The following is a 12,165-nucleotide window of genomic DNA, read 5'->3' as shown; positions in this document are numbered from 1 at the left end:
GGATACCTAGCCTCCCTCCTACCCTGCCCCCAAAACCATACCAGGTGTCTGTAGTCCAGTCGCCCCTGCTTCACAACCTGCAGAGGAATCAGCTGCTGCTCACTTCAGTAAATCCAATACTAAGGATAGGGGTGAGAGAGAGAGCTTTTGTGCAGGGCCACAGCCAGCCAGGCTGATAAGGGTATGGCATGTCTTCTGCCCAATGTTCCAGGGCGCCATTTGCTTCAAGGGAAGACCTGGAGACATGAATAGGGCTCTCCCTAGTACAAGAAGTCTTCAGCCTGAGGGGTTTACAGGAGCCACACCTCTCAGGGCAGGTCATTCTCAGAGACAGAGGCCTCCTTGGGTCTGGTAATAGTGGCAGTCACAGCCATCCCTCCAGCTTGTAGGGTGGGGCCAGGATGTCCAGGAAGGCAGTGGGTTTGTCCACCAGTAGATCTTTTGCAGCTTGGTCCTGTGAGGCATGAGGATGCAGAGGCCGCTGACTTCAGTGTACTCAGTCATAAAGTGCCAGCACTCCTGGCCAACCGCCTCCCAATCTAGGGCCTAAAGTGGGGGCTTGAACTACTGGTCTGGCAGCAGGGACCATGGTTGCTGCCCGCTCTCCGCCTCCAACTTGTCAGTACAGCTGATGTGCACGTGCCATAGAGGACCTTGAGCTTATCATGCATGCCAGGGTGGTCGTGCAGCGGGATGGATGTGCAGCTCTCCAGCAGGAATACTCCAAGGCTGAAGCCATCTGTCTCCTACACATGCATGTAGGTGACTGGCGGCAGATTGGGCAGCAGGTTGTGCGACAGCAATTGCGGCGTGGCCTTATGCGGGGCCATGTTGAGTCCTTGGCATGAGCCTGGGTAAGCAGACTTTTCAGCTTGCTCATATTTTCCGATAAGCCAGGTGGCATTGGCACCTCAGAGCCAAACGCTGAGCCAAGATCGGCAGTGCAGTGGCTGTCCCCGCTGCCCTGAAAGTGAAGCATGCCCAGTGGGCGGTCAGTTAGGTCAGGGAAGACGTGTTGTCTTGTGTCTGCTTGGCTGTTCCTCCGTGTGCTGGGCTGGCTCCCTCCTTTCCTCTGACCTTTGCCATCCATGGCGGCTGCCACGATGGCTAGCAGCCCTGGACTAAGTGGAAGGCCCCTTGCAGGGATCTTCCTGTGGAGTTCATGGTACGCCAGCCACCGTCACTATTAAATATTTTAAAAATAGGGCCTAGCACCTAAGGAATGCTCATTAAATGTTTATTGGTGATGAATTCTAATTATTTGTAAACATATATATTTAGACCTACATATTGTTCATAGACCCCTAGTGGCATTGCATAAATCATTTTTCTCTGCCTTGCTATCAGTTTGTTGGTGTGAGGCAGCTGTTGGGGATATTTCTGCTTTGAAGATCCAAAGTCTCCTTTAGGTGCAAAATCAAAATCCCAAGATCTAGACATCAGGTCAAGTATGAGGCTACATATCTGGGATATAGATTTTTGTTATTTCACCCAATTCTGCAAAGTATTTGGAAACTGTTACTGCCCCACCTCAATCATAAGGGAACATGCTGACATGATGGGGATGGCAGGTTGGGAAGATAGATGGCTCTTGGGTCTTTAACCACATGCATCATCATGACACAGAATTATCCAACTCTGGACTAGTCCTGTTTCTGAGCAACTCCCTATGTTGAAATCTCTCTTAGTTGGGGCTTCTGCTACTGGGAGTTGAATGCATGCTAAGCAATCCTGATTCCCAACTGCTTACAGGATATAATAGGTGTTTCTTATAAATTGTATTGGAAGACCTGAACTGCGCCATGTTGCCAGCTTCACTTTAGCAGTTTTTTTCCGTTTATGTTCTATCTACCCTTCCTCTGTGTGCTCCAGACTCTATGTCAGGTTTGAAGTTTTGTAAATATGCTGTCCCTCATTCTTACCTACTGCCTTGTTTGCTAGATGTTTGTCCAACCCCACCCCTACCCATTTTTAAGGTTGTTATGAATGCAACATGAGGTACACTCTCTTAACAGATTTTTTATTTATATAAAAGCTGGTTAACTCTAGACACAATGCTATAGAGGAGATCTCTAGAACTTATTCAGTTGAAACCTTATACCTATTTAAATCAGCTCCCTACTTACCTCTCCCTGCAGATCCTAAAAACCACTATTCTACTCTGTACTTTTGTAAATTTGACTGTTTCAGTTGTGTCATATAAGTGAATCATGTAGTATCTCTTCTTTTGTAACTGGCTTATTTCACTTAATATATTATTTTCAAGGTTTATACATGTTTTTAGATATTTTAGGATTCCTTTCTTTTTGAAGGTGGCATAATATTCTAAATTGTACGTATACACATTTTTTTTATCCATTCAGCCACAGATTGACATTTAGATTATTTGACATCTTGGCTATTGTGAGTAGTGCTAGTCTTTTGATTTTTTAATAACAGTCATCCTGTCAGGTTTAATGAAGGATAAAAGTCATGTGGTCCTATCAATAGATACAGAAAAATCAGTTCATATTCTTTCATGATAAGAATTTTCAACAAACTAGGATCAGAACATAATTAGAGGTTATATATGACAAGTCCACAGCTAATATCATATTCAATTGTGAAAACTGGAAAGGTTTTCTTCTAATATCAGAAACAGTATGCAGAGGATGCTCACTCTTAACTTTTCTATTCATGTTCAGCACAATACTAGAAGTCCTTGTGGGAGCAAATGGGGGTTGGGGGAAGAAAAAGACATTTGATTAGGAGATAAAATTGTTCTTGTTTGAGGATTATATAACCTGAAAGAAAACCCTTGGGGACTGGGGCTGTAGCTTAGTGGCAGAGCACTTGCCCAGCATTTGTAAGGCACTGGGTTCTATCCTCAGCACCATATAAAAGTAAACAAATAAATAAAGGAATTTTGTTCACTACAACTACAAAAAAATTATTAAAAAAGAAAGGAAGAAAAAACCTTTGGGCTGGGGTTGTGGCTCAGAGGTAGAGCACTCGCTTAGCATGCATGAGGCATGGTGTTTTATCCTCAGCACCACATAAAAATAAACAAATAAAATAAAGATATTGTGTCCACCTATAACTAAAAAATAAACATATTAAAAAAACTCACATACACCACAAAAATCTGGTAGAACTAATACATGAATTTAGAAAAGTTGTAGGATTAAAAAACAAATAAACAAAGAGCCGTCACATTTCTATGTACTAATAACAAATTATCTGAAAGGAAAATAATACTATTTACAATAGCATCAAAAAGAATAAATTATCTAGGAATAAACTAAGGAGGCAAGAGACTTGTACACTGATTCTGCAATATGTTGATGAGAGAAATTGAAGAAGACACAAACAAATAGACATGCCTCATTCATGGATTGGAAGACTTAATGTACAATAAGTATACTACTCCAAACAACCTACAAGTTCAACACAATCTTTATCAAAATTCCATTCGAATTTTTAAACAATGAAAAAATGTTTTAAATTCAATTAGAACAACAACTGACTGTGACCAGCCAAATAAGTCCTGAGTAAGCAGGACAAAGCTGGAAGCATCACATTACCTGGCCTCAAAATATGCTACAAAGTACTACAAAGCACAAAAGTATAAAACTGGCATAAAACAAACAATGAAACAGAATAGAAAGCCCACATATTTACAGTCTTTTTTTGACAAAGGTACCAAGAACCCAGAGGGGAGAAGGACTATCTCTTCCATAAATGCTATTAGGAAAATTATGTATCTACACACAAAAGGATGAATTGGGTCTTCATCAACAATTACATTCATTGATCAACTCAAAGGTGACATATATATGGATATGCCACAAGGAAACCCATTCTGCTATATAATGAATATGCACTAGTCAAGATAGACTCACATAGCCAAAAATTTGGGAAATTTTGCAAAATATATCTCCTTTTGAAATTTCAAATAAGGATATATTACAGTTTTATATTACAAATATTATGGTAAAACAATCAACTCCAGAGGGACTAAAGATAAGTGTACCAGAAACTCTAAAACCAGAGGGAGACAATATAAGAGGAAAAGTTCTATAACACTGATCAGGTCAATGATTCTTTCAGATATAATTTCAAAGAAAAAGAGACACATGGAATGTCATCAAATGGAAAAAACTTCACAGCAAAGAAAATCATTAACAAAGTGAAGAGAGAAGCCACAGATTGGGGGAAAGTATTTGCCAACCATATATCTGACAAGTGTATTACCCAAAATATATAAAGAACTCAATAGCAAGAAAACATGACTTGATAGTTTTAAAAAATGGGCAAAAGATTGAAATGGACATTTCTCAAAAGAAGAACTATAAATGTCGAATAGGTACATGTCGAATGAAAAAAGATGCTCAATGTCACTAATCATCAAAGAATGCAAACTAAAACCACAATGGGCCATCACCTCACTGTAGTTAGAATGGTCACTGCCCAAAAGTTGAAAAATAAGAGGTGCTGGGAAGGGAGCAGAGAAAAGGGAATCTTTGTGTATTGTTGGTGATTGCTTCATTGTGTCTGTCTTTTCTTGCGCTACTTTTTCCTTTTTTTAGTAACTATGTTATCTTGAACTGTATTTAGATGTTCTAATCACTCATAAATTTTCTTCTGAGGTCTGCAGGAGTGGACTTTCAAAAGAATGCTGTGCCCAAGTGTCCAGGGTCTGGATATTGTTAGTTTTCTCTTGCTCTGCAGTATGATTTCCTGAACCTCATGGTTTTTCCAAACTTGTGCTTTAATAAACCCAGATCTGATACACCAGTGATTGTAGACATGAGCAGATCCACTCTTTGTTAGCACTGAGATAAAATCCAGTACCTGTTGTTTGAACTGATGTGTGGGTGACCATCCAATAAATTTCACCTTAGTGTTTTGTGTTTTTTTTGAAAAAAACTATGGTCTTATTTTCCCTTAAGGTCATTCACTGCTTTAGGATCTGATGAAACATGTAAAAATACTTGTTGGTAAGGACAGGATGTTCTTTTACTTTCTGAATACATTTCCATCCTGCTCCTACTTTGTGTTTTACTCATTTAACTAAATTATGTGCTCCAGAATAAGCTGTCCTCTAACCTGATTGCTTTGTCTTTTGTTGACCTAGATTTTATTTCCCTGATTCTAAATGTATGACTGAGGCAGAAGAAGCACTGCTAGGAGGACTTGGCTCTTGTGGGTTCAGCTCTGGTTCTCTAAGTCAAGAAGCAGGTTGCAAGAGTTACAGAGCAGAGCTTACACATTTTCAGAAGCAGATGCAGTTTAATTAACAAGATTTGGTTGTTTATATACTGAAATCAATATATTTTTTGGTATGTTTTCTATATTATTTACTTATTGACAATCATTCTCAAATTCTTTTTAAGATGCATGTTATTTTAACTTTTGAGACTGTAGAGTTTTCTGAATATCTTCATAAATATTTAATGAGCTATTAGCAAAGGTCCCATTAAATCTGTGTGGTAAGTAAACATGAATTTGAACTGGAAATTAATTGTTATTGACAGACTAAAGAGATGGATATGAAATGTCAAAAAGAATAATTTTTTTAAAAAGTACTGCGTTTAAATTTCAAGCAACACTAAATAGTTTTGAGTTATATTGTTTTCTCCTCTCTCTTTTTTTTAAAGGAAGTATAAAAAATTACTTCTTTCTGAATTGAAAACAATTATGATTTATTCCAACTACTACATGAAGATACTAGGTCATGCCAAAGATTATTCTGTGAATATTAAGAAAAGAAGGAAAAATGAAGGAGAATCTGTAAGACAAATGGGACCTAAAACTTATGAAATTATTTCAGCAGTTGATAGAGAATTATAGCAATAATTCCTTTAAAATGTATTGTTTAGAGATTCTTTATCTCATTTCTGGATGCCTAATACTGGAATTTGTCTCCCCTCCCCTTTACTAAAGATTTTTTTTTCAAAAAACAATAATTAAGCATAAAAGCATTCATGTCTCTCTTTCTCTCTATTTAAGGAATCACCCTGATGGGAAGCTGAACATCTCAAGGGCTATCATTCAGGAGCCATCTAGAATAAAGTGGCTGTGATCCCAAGGTAATTTTCAGGTATGAGTTTCTAACAGTAAGAATAGCCAGTGTAATGCTTCTATTCAGCTTTTATTTTCCAATGAATAAAATAGTTTAATAAGTGTTACCAGATAGTTGAAAGTGAGTTACTGATTACAGATGGTTTATTTGGTTATTTTTCTGATTAATAACATTTATTTTTCCTCTATGAACATTTTAGATATTTTAGCTTTTTCTGGTCAGCTTTAGTTAAAGCTTTAGTGTTTCAAGTGCAGGAATTTTTGTGTGACCGTGTGTGTGTGTGTTTGTGTGTGTGTACAGTTTTTGGACTGTACGTGCAGCTTTGTTGGGAAATACATCACATACCATGCAATTCACCCACTTGAAGTGCACAATTCATCAATTAACTGTTATTGTTGTGGTAAAAATCCACAATACATAAAACTAATCATTTGCTCATTTTAAGTGTGCAGTTTAAGTGGCATTGAGTACACTTACACTATTGTGCATCTGTCACCAATATTCATCTCCAGGATACTTTCATCTTAAGAAACTGAAGCTCCACACCCACTAGACACTCTCTTCCATTCTTCCCTCCTCCATGCTCCCAGCAACCAACCATCCAACTTGGGCTTCATGAACTTGACTACTCAAGGTGCCTGGTATAATTGCCTGAATGCAGTCTTTGGCCTTTTGCAACTGTCTTATTTTACTTAACTCAGTGACTTCAACATTCATCCATTTTAGTCTGAGCCAGTGCAGACGGTGTGAATGGTTTGGTCATGCAGCAAAATCCTCAGGGAGTTTAAATTAAAGACACAGATACCATTTTACTTTTAAACCAGCTCCTGGGTGGCTCCTCAAACCCTCAGTCTCAAGCTCCACAAGGGGGGCTACCACGTTTTACTGAAGATGCGAGAGAGAGAGAGAGAGAGAGAGAGAGAGAGAGAGAGAGAGAGAGAGAGAACCTCTGTTAGACAGAGGGCTTTTATTGGAGAACAAAGGATTCTGGGGAAAATCCCATGCAAGGAAGGTCAAGGGGGGCAGTGTGGCAAGGTCAGGCGCGATGATTGAATCTTTGGGGCAGTGGTGAGACACGCCTCCACATGGACAAGCTTTCTAACCCAAGGAGGGTGGGGAAGGCTCTGCCACATTAAAAGTGACTGAGCACCTCACACCCAGCTGGGGAGGAATCTCAGTCATGTGCAAGGATGGTCTCCCACAGTTGATGTTGTAGAGTGGGACTTGGTAAGGCCAAGTAGTATTTCAATGTATGTGTTCACAGATCATGCGGTGCATGTGCAGATCATTTTATTGATCCATCCATCCATCTATCCATTCAAGGGCTTGGGTTGCTTTCATCTTTGAGCTATTGTGAACATACTGGGCCCATGAACTTAGGTGCATCTCTTTCAATTGATTTTTTGAAGCCTTCAGCTATACACCCAGAAGTAGAATTGCTAGTAGTTAAAGTTTTAAAGAACTGCTTACTATTTTCTAAAGTGGCTGCACCAATTAACAGTACCCTTAATAGGTCTATAATTTTAAACACACAGAATCCTAAAGACCTCATCCAATATTAAAGTTCCAGTGACTTCTAAATGAAATGTCTTCTGAAAGCATCATATAATGAGTATTCCAAGTCCAAGTAGCCCCTGGTCTACCAACTCTGTGACAGTGGGAATTTTACCCCAGCATGTACTTCACACCATGCCCCAGTGAAGCCTTGCATGTGGAAGAGGTCATGGTGTATCTTTTGGATAATTGTTTCTATGGACAATGAGCTTAGAGCTTAATCATGTAGCACTTGTCAGAATAGCTGGCGACCAGTACCTGAGGTAGCATTATGGAAACTGGGGTATCATGGGGCCCTCTTGTCTGTCTTTATAGCATGTGTTTGAGGCAAATGACAGCTCCCCTTGTTGGTTTGCATCAGTTCACTTTAGCCCTCAATGAATAGTAAAGTATTGACATTCCCTGTGCTTCTAGAATGCAGAGTGGTTTTTAATTTAGAGAGACTAATGATAGTGTTGATCTTACCCTTCATTCCTAAACCCAGCCCCTTTCCTGCCCTGCATCCTGTGCAGTCTGGCTTCTCTTAACCTGCACAAGGAGCTGTGAAGCCTGGGAACCACAGAACTCAACGTTCAGCTGCTTAAAGAAGGGAGCATCATTCTTCCAACCTGAAAAACACTCCTACAATTTAAAAGCAGAATTCCATTTTCCCCAAGGACACTTCCAGTAAACCAATCCCCCCGCTGTGCCACAGATCGGTGGAGGTGCCGCACCACATGGTGTCCACCAGCTCCTTGAGCATATATATATGCAGAACAGTTTATTGATCTATCTATCTATTTATATCCCTCTATATGTGTGTGTGTACATATATATATATATATATATATATATATATATATATATATATATTGCAAATTAAATGCCCCCCATGAGCTTGAGTTTTAAATGACTTCAAAGGAATTCAAACGTCTTCTCCCATCCAGTAATTTCAAATTCCAGTCTTTATACTGGGAAGTTGGCCTCAAGTAGGTTTAAAACAAAAAGAGGGGAAAAAATAGGAGCCTTTTATTCTCCCCCCAAAAAATAAAAATAGTTCACTTCCGTTCATGCATCACAAATAAAACACAGAACTGCAATATGCATGAACTACCTAGATTGGAAGGGACTTTAAAAGTGGATTTTTTTGCTAGGGAATGTTTGTAATTCCAGCAGCTTGGGAGGCTGAGGCAAGAGGTTCAGAAGTTCAAAGCCAGCCTCAGCAACAGCAAGGCATGAAGCAACTCAGGGAGACCCTGTCTCTAAATAAAATGCAATATAGAACTGGGGATGGGGCTCAGTGCTCAAACCCCTCTAGGTTCAATGTGTGGTTCAATAAAAGGACTTTGTTGTATTATATGCATGTATCAGGATAGCCTCAGGAATTTCGTGTACCAACAATAAAAGAGAAAGCAAAGAGAAATTTGGCAGAATTTTAGGAGACACATTGCAATGTGATAGGTGCAACCTGAAAGCCAGAGAACAACACCCCTGTTTTTTGTTTTTTTTTTTAATCTTTTTCATTTACTTTTCCAAGCGTCTGGAACTGATACTCATTTTCCCATACTTTCCACTCCCCTCTCCGAGATAAAACCCATCCCTTTTCAGGCAGAGTATGGTGGCTAAATAATTTTACCAGGGTCCCCAAGGGGAGACCTTTGCTTCACCTGAAATAGGAAAAAACCCAGGGCTTTGATGGACAGGTGATGTGCTGCTTGGCAGGAATCTGTCTTCCACCCAGACCTGATTGGAATTTTCCAGATTGTTTCAGAACCCTCTCTGGAGACACCTATAGTCAGTCCTTGGAAAGAAGAGGGGGAAAGGAAGGGGAAAGAGTTTCATCTGAAAGCCTGTGTGCCCCAACCTCTCCCCATGCCACATTGGTTTTTATTTTTATTTATTTATTTTTGGTACTGGAGATTGAACCCAGGGATACTTAACCATTGATCCACATCCACAGCCATTTTTATATTTCAGTTTTAGAAATCGGTTTTATTAAGTTTTCTAGGGCCTCGCTAGTTGCAGAGGCTGGCCTCCAACTTGTGATCCTCCTGCCTCAGCCTCCCAAGCTGCTGGAATTGTAGGCATGGACCACCATGTCCAGTTCTTAGGGAGAATTAAGTATCAGCCATTGATAGTCTTTTAAGGAAGTTATGGCCTTTGGTTTGTGGAAGACTGCAGAGGACAGGGCAGGCCCAAGAGTCTGCACCCCTGGGAACCCCCAGCCTTCTATCCTTCCTTTTCAGCTTTAACTGGACTTTGGGGTTCCAGAAAAAACCCACTATTTACAGCAAAGCATCAGCAAACACATCCCTATAGGAAGCTCTAGTCCCTGAGCCCAAAGAAGCTGCCGCTGAACGCATACCCAAGAGGGAAAATGTGCTCCTGATTGAGCCCCCACTGGCCCTACTCTTCTTCTTCAGGCTTGGTCTCGATGATGTTCCAGGCATTCTTGTACAGAAAGACCTGCTGGTCCACGTGCACCGAGGCCTGCCCTTTCCTATTGGTGCTGACCATGCTGGCTGAGAAGCCGCAGAGGCGCTCAGGGAAGATGCAGGTGACGGCCACACACCAGTACTTATGGAGCACCTTGGGTAGCACCGGGAAGAGCGCCAGGCTGTCGGACCACCACTTGAGTGGGTTCCCATGGAGGCTGAGGACCTTCTGCGACTTGAAGTTGCTCAGCTCCTCCAGCAGCTGCTCATGCAACTCCTCCTGTTCCTCATCGCCTCCTATCTGGCAGAAGGTCTCGGCCAGCATGCTGTTGATGACGCTTCTGGGCTTCTTGGCCACAGGCCCCTTGGACACTGAGTAGAGCTTGTCCTATGCAGGCGACAGCAGCTGGAAGCTACTGTCCTTGACCTTCTCCAGGAGGCCTTTGGCTTTCTCCACCACTCGGTTTTCCAATTGCTGCCTCTCAAAGGTGGACAGGAAGGGGAATCTCTTGTAGCGAGGGTCCAGGAAGGTGGCCACATTGAGGAACAAACATGTCTATCTCAGTCGTCTCCTGGGAGGTCTTTGAGAGCTCGTGGGCAATGATCTCCTTGGCCATGCTCATCTCCTTGCAGTTGATCTCTTTGATGTTGAGCTTCATGTTCAGCAGCAGCGGCTTCACCAAGCTGATGGTTGGGTGTTTGGATGCAGACAGCATCTTGGCCACCTGCTTGAAAGTCTGCAGCAGGTCCACCACACTGCCAATGGTGGCTCACTTAGTGACCTCCAGCATGAGATGGTGGTTGTTGCTGTCCTCCACCAGGATTCCCACGATGGTAAACTGTTGCTCCTTGAGCCACAGCAGATGGCCAGGGTGCTGCCCCACCAGGCCACCTGGTTGCTGACCAGCATGCTGTGCTCTGCACCATGCTGCTTCTGCTTCTTGTGGAGCATGTACATGGCCACCAAGGACTGCTGGATATTCGCAACCAGCCTGAGACAGCATGCCAGCGGCAAGCCCAGCTTGGCAGCTGGAAGGCCTGCTGGATGCCCGCTTTGAAGATCCGCCCCCCAGACACAGCATCTGCACGTGGATATCCAGCAAGGAGCAGGCCTTGGCGATGTCCTTCCCGCAGTCCTCAGTGGTCCTGAAGACCTTGGTGCTGATGCCCCACTCAATGAACATCTCCTAGAGCACATGCGTGATGGTCTCCGCCACATTCTCCTGGACACCTCGAAGGTCTTTAGGCACCTGGAGGCCACCGACAGGCAGTTAGAGGACGCAAGGCCCAGAATGTGCATCGCCAGCATCACATAGGCGTGGTTCTGATTGTTGCTGTGCCACAGATCGGTGGAGGTTCCGCACCACGCGGTGTCCACCAGCTCTTTGAGCACAGCCTCCCACATGGCACTGTAGCGCTCTGGCAGAACCTTGCTGCAGAAGAACTTCCTACTGGGCAGCTCGTACTTGGGCTCTGTGGTCCTGAGCAGCATACAGAACATGGGCTTGTCTACAATGGAAACGATGCACAGCCTCTCGCAGATGAGCGACAAAACCGTGCCCATCAGCTCCTGCTGCCTTGTGCCCTAGAAGCCATGGCCAGGTTTCAGACCAGCACTTTCTTTGCAGGTGGCAGCAGCAGCTGCTGCTGCAATGAAGAGGACAACTCAGGATTGAGTTTGGAGAAGGCTGTGACAAAAGCCTACAGCATCTGCTCCGTGTAGCTCTTAATGAACTCACAGAACTCCTTGGGGTGATTCTTCTCCAGGTGGTAAGACAGGTTGGACGTGTTCTCGGAATAGGTGATCTGGGACAAGCAGATGTGACAGTAGATCTTCTTCCACTATAAGATGCATCCTTTCACATTGATGTTGAAGCTGAAATACTTCCACATCTTGCTCTTGGCGCAAGGGTGCGCCACCAGCTTCAGGTCCGCCTGCGAGTTGTCCACCACTTTTTATCCATCGCTTCAGTGACTGGGCCTGCTCATTCTCCCGGACTTGTTGGCTCTGTGAAGCCCCCGGGGCAGCAGGGCAGCAGCTTCGCCACCAGCACCACCCTGTGTACCAAGAGACTAGTTTTTAAAAGGCAGTTGGTGCTTGATTCCTGTCAGTATGAATGCCCTGATTGCACT

At 42.6% G+C, this 12,165-nt stretch overlaps 2 pseudogenes; both read right to left on the bottom strand.

The window, feature by feature from the left end:
* Positions 1-260: 260 nt before the first annotated feature.
* Positions 261-1,090, bottom strand: LOC143410604 (2-aminoethanethiol dioxygenase-like; annotated as a pseudogene).
* An 8,820-nt stretch (positions 1,091-9,910) lies between these two features.
* LOC143410603 (E3 SUMO-protein ligase ZBED1-like) overlaps positions 9,911-12,165 on the bottom strand; it is a 35,991-nt pseudogene continuing 33,736 nt past the window's right edge.

Source organism: Callospermophilus lateralis, chromosome 11, assembly GCF_048772815.1.
Source record: "Callospermophilus lateralis isolate mCalLat2 chromosome 11, mCalLat2.hap1, whole genome shotgun sequence".
Lineage (NCBI taxonomy): Eukaryota > Metazoa > Chordata > Mammalia > Rodentia > Sciuridae > Callospermophilus > Callospermophilus lateralis.
This window is presented reverse-complemented; position numbering and strand designations above follow the sequence as displayed.